Source organism: Limulus polyphemus, unplaced genomic scaffold (genome assembly GCF_000517525.1).
Source record: "Limulus polyphemus unplaced genomic scaffold, Limulus_polyphemus-2.1.2 Scaffold4598, whole genome shotgun sequence".
NCBI classification, from domain to species: domain Eukaryota; kingdom Metazoa; phylum Arthropoda; class Merostomata; order Xiphosura; family Limulidae; genus Limulus; species Limulus polyphemus.
In genome coordinates, this window is record NW_013670208.1 from 19,147 (window position 1) to 24,416 (window position 5,270).

Genomic DNA, 5,270 nt, shown 5'->3' on the forward strand with positions numbered 1-5,270 from the left:
AGATCATTTAATTAAATATTTCAATCCATTCGTGTTATTCATAATTCAAGAAAAGATATTTGATTGTTAATCGGGAATAAAAGGAAAGACCATTTTATTTTTCAAAAAAGTGAATTCAGAGTTTTCAGGTATTGTGATGAATTAGTTCATTATGTTGTGGTCTTTCCTCTTAAACCTTCTATAAATAAGAAACAGTAACACTTCACTTTTTCTTCAAATTACCTACCATAACCAAGGCACGTAATTGAGAAATTCTTCAAGATCTTGATTTTGTCATCTTACGCTTTTTAATGAAGATGGGAACATTGATAGGGAAATAGATTTGAATGAAGAAGTTTCGTAAAGAGCGCGAACGGTAGTGTGATGTAAAATTACTCATGCTAGAAATTTTCATAAAAGTTACCCGAAAAACGACGCTAACTCGGTAACCCGTGACCCGATTTTAACGAAACTTGTTTTATTCTGTTTCTATTCTCATTTCATTACAAATCTGGCGCAATTGTGCGCCGTTTTTGTTGTTTTTAATTACAGACAAGCAAACAAACAATCTCATAGTTTTAGTAGTATATAGATATCACCTGCTTTAAGTCAGTGGTTTGACGTGGTTGTCCTGATAAGCTGTCCGCCGGTGGGTCAACGGTAAGTTTATAGACTCACAATGCTAAAATACTGGGCTTAATTCCCCGCGGAGGACAGAACGTATATACAGTCCATCATGTAGCTTTGTCCTAAAACAAACAGTAAAACACAATACTTGAACAGATGGTTCGCGTGGAAGAACTGTTAAAGAGGCCATTCTGAAAACAAACAAACAAACTAGGAAGTGAGTGCGACGATTCTTTGACTTATGAAGTTCTGTTGGGTCATTTTGTAATGCTAAGGAGACTTACAGTTCTTTTACTAAACGGAGCATAACGTTTATTACCTCAATACAAACAGCTATGTACCTAATGCTGTCTATACCGGGGGCTTTCTTACCAACTTCTTTTCTGTCTGCATAAAATACATATCAGATTCTTCTACACTTTTAGCACTTTCATTTAGTCTGACATTCGCCTGTCTTTCTGCTACACTCGACATAGCCGAGCTCAGCTCGCGTGACTATTGCTATGTACGTACATTGTTGTTATTATTGATATACGTGTGGTGTTTTCTGGTACACTGATTCCCTTTCGATTAGTGGGATAATTGTGTGAGCATAACACGAGATTTGACTGACTTTGTTGTGTAAATGTTAAACTGTATTCCTCGACTCTTGACTGAGTTTTATTAGTTATTTTCATTTATATGTTGCTTCAATTTAATTGACTCATTCTTTATATACTATACTCATGAAAGATTTTCTGTAACATGTGTAATACAATTACGCCCAAACTTTCCAATCTATTGGTAGTGCTGGGTGTTTTTTGTTTTGTTTTGCACAGCTTCAGGGTGCTCATATCAATAAATTATAGGGTACTCAAGCATCCATGGAGTAGCATCACACACATATATATATTCATTCATACACGCATACTGCCATATACATATATCTCAACACTACACATTATTACATATACTAGTATCATTAGAGAGAATGCCTCCGGCTCATGCGCGTTTACCATGCTGACCAACACGGGCTACTTCTCGATAGCCACGGTATCATCATGTGGTGCCATCTATAACTCGTTAAACGCAATACATTTTTTCAGCATCATGAAATACATAATTACTGGCAGAATTCAGTCAATAATTCTTTCAGTGAGGATTAATATTCGTGCTTCCACTACTGTATATAACAGTACACTCTTACACCAACCTGGACTAAATACATTACATCTACTGTCCTAGATAGTTGCCAACACAAGTAGCAAGATCTTGTATCAACATTCATGAGTTGACTCATCTGCTTTAGATGGAAAAATAAATACAGACACATGTAGTGAAATAGACTACTTCGATTCACAACAGCCTGATTTATACTCTGTGCTAAGAAAAAACACAATTCCCTCACTTTACACGGATGAGTTGTATACATATACTCTTACTTATACTGGGGGAGAGTTTAGCGAGTACCACACAGTCTGGTTCTCGGATATTCCACTACTAGAGTAAGCAATTGTAGCAAAAAAAAGATAGAAAATTGTTTCAGATGAGTTTGTTAACAATTATCATGGTCCTACGAACTGTGAAGTTACAGCCACTGACACCAACCATCTTAACTTTGCCATAACCCAGTAGACATCACCCAATATCCTAAATATGTCTCTCAGTAAACCTCTTCTCTATAGTTTGGAAGGTATGGTCAATGCACTTTTGGTCCCATTTCATTAAGACCATCCTAACTTTGTAATAACACAGTAGACACAATCACACAACGTATTTTATGGTGAAACACCACTTCGTAGCTCCAAAAGCAAGGAACGCTATTTCCCTGTATTCACTGATCTCATAATCAAGTGATTGTCTTAGTTGCTTGTCTGGTTGTTAGTGTACAGTAATATACAATAGTGGCGACTCAGCGATAAACTTCAGGGCTTATAACAGTAAATTCCAGGACTTGATCCCTGCGGCGGACATAACGCATAAAATAGAACACACGTTCAAACTTCATAATAAAGACAGGGAATTGTGACTTACTGTCTTCACGGGTAATTGTAATGATAAAACTTGTAAGATTGAATTAAAAAATTATGAGTAATTAGAAGAAATACAGATAAGGAGCTTCGATCTATTCTACGCGACTGCGCATGTCTGCTGGCTTGTTTACACACAGCTTAATTATTATCCTTTTTTTGCGTGTACCTATTTAGTAACCAGTTTTTATGTGGCATAATCTGGCAAGTTGAAAACTATTTTGTCACATGGTAAACATTGAAATTGTCAATTACACTGTCTTCTCTGATAATCATAAAAAAAAACACCTGGGACGCAATAGTGTATCTGCATATTCAATGAAAATAACTGCTAGATATTAGTATTCTTACCTTTGGTTTATTCGAAAAAAGAAAGTTTCAGAATATCCTGTTATCATCCTTGTTTTATCTGCTGCTCGAAACTAAGAAATAATCTTCAACTGCTTTCTAGCTAACCCTTCAAGGTACTGCCACCTGATAACTCATGCAACTTGTGGAATGTAGACACTAGCACTAGTCAAGCTGCTTTGTACGTCTCCACCCCTCCAACTCAGGAAGTCTCACAGGAAGCTGAGAAGAGGCCTAACAACATGACGTCATTGACAATGATGTCCATTAAGTTTAAAATCTCCCGTTGTTCCAGCAGGGTTCGTCCCTTAGTTAAACTACTACACAAGAATGTTATGAATTCTGTAACATACACTAAAATATAAACTTTTGAAGTTCGAACACACAACAACAAACACCTTAAACACTGTACATCATAGAAAACAGTGACACGGTGGTTAACCATTTATAACAGTGACACGATGGTTTACTATTTAAAACAATGATACGGTGGTTAACTATTTATAACAGTGACACGGTGTTTAACTATTTATAACAGTGACACGATGGTTAACTATTTAAAACAGTGACACGATGGTTAACTATTTATAACAGTGACACGGTGGTTTACTATTTAAAACAGTGACACGGTGGTTAACTATTTAAAACAGTGACACGGTGGTTAACTATTTAAAATAGTGACACGGTGGTTAACTATTTAAAACAGTGACACGATGGTTAACTATTTAAAACAGTGACACGATGGTTAACCATTTATAACAGTGACACGATGGTTAACTATTTAAAACAGTGACACGGTGGTTAACCATTTCAAGAATAGGTCATTTAGTTCAAATATCGCTTTCCTTGTGAAAGTCGATTGCCAAAAATGTTAGGTATGGTATTCAGTTAAAGGTCGGTTAATTAGAACTTTGATTATGTTAATAATAGTGTACAATTTAAGGTTGTTTACTTAAAGCATTGACCACATTAATTACAATGTTCATTTTAGGGTCGCTTACTTAAAGCATTGACCACGTTAATTTTATAGTGCCCTGATTACTATCGGTTTGATAACTCTGACTACAGGCTCTGTCCCAGGGACCGACCTCGTAAACATTTTGTGCTTGTCATAGTTTTAATGCTATAATTTTTAATACAGTATGCATATCTTCACGAGATTTTGTAGATTATCAGTAAACATTACAAGGCTTTGTACGCAAAATGTCATTTTTTTATTAACTTTTGAGATTTTTTAAGTAATGTTTTTTTTCATGTATTTTTTTCTTTTGGAATGTTGACTATACAACATGCAAAGTAATTTTGATTTTAAGATAAATACTTTTATGCATCAGAAAATTTCCAAATTTCACATGCGAAATCTTTATAATCTCCAAACATTATTAAACGTTTTTCTTTAAGATAAAACTTTATATTTTATCTGTTATCTTCACCACTTCATCTCTTACCGGTTCAGTAGATTTGACCAGCCTCGTAAGAATTAGGAAATAAATATAAATTAGGCTTTTTTCGTTTTAGAATGACTACAAATTATGACACTGTCATGATATAAAAGACCGTTTAGTGTAGATATTATTGAGTAATTTATTTTGTGAGGAATATTTTATGATTGTTTAGTTGTTTTTAATAATAACAGAGTTAAAAGCAGACGATTGTTGGAAGTTGTGTTTATAATTGATTGATGTTGAGACTATCGAACGTCGCGTGTAATACATTGACGTCGAGAATATAGAGATTTCGGGCAGACGATTAAGTGATAAACATATAAATAGTGAGACATGAGGGGAAACAATAAACAGACAGAGCAGACGAGAAGGTAAATTCACGGAAAATAGAAGTGCGCCCAAAGAAAGGGTTAGAAAACGTAAAGTTAATTGTCGTAGGAGTGGATAGCTTAACGGTTGATATGTTAAAAAGATATTAACAGTTTTCTGACACTTTAGGAGAATTAGTTGTCTCATCAAAGGGTGTTCTAAAGCAACTGAACCTGCCTTTGTGGACTCTGACAAAGAGCAGACGATTATTAGGAGTAGGCCTAAATACGAAAAAGTAAATGAGTATCGGAAGTTCGGGATAGAACTGCAATAATACACGGATCATTAGTGCGATAGAAATAGAGAAAGGTAGTTCGGCTTGTCAGCTGAAATTCTATAGCACTTGAATAGGCCTAAGTGGACTTTTGACAATAAGAGAACTATATATAATGTTTATGATATTCCTATGATCTCTACAGTGTAAAGAATTTGTTGTGCATACGTTTAACCAGTTCGAATATATACACAGCGTGGTCACAAGTAAATAGACACC

At 35.0% G+C, this 5,270-nt stretch overlaps 1 protein-coding gene across 1 annotated transcript in view; it reads right to left on the reverse strand.

Moving 5' to 3' along the window:
- The window catches only part of LOC111088859, a 10,173-nt gene extending 6,992 nt beyond the window's left edge, over window positions 1-3,181 (reverse strand). Inside the window, exon 1 of the mRNA XM_022399990.1 lies at window positions 2,967-3,181. The gene's annotated coding sequence lies outside the window, so the exon portion shown is untranslated. The remainder of the gene's footprint in view (window positions 1-2,966) is intronic.
- Window positions 3,182-5,270: the final 2,089 nt, after the last annotated feature.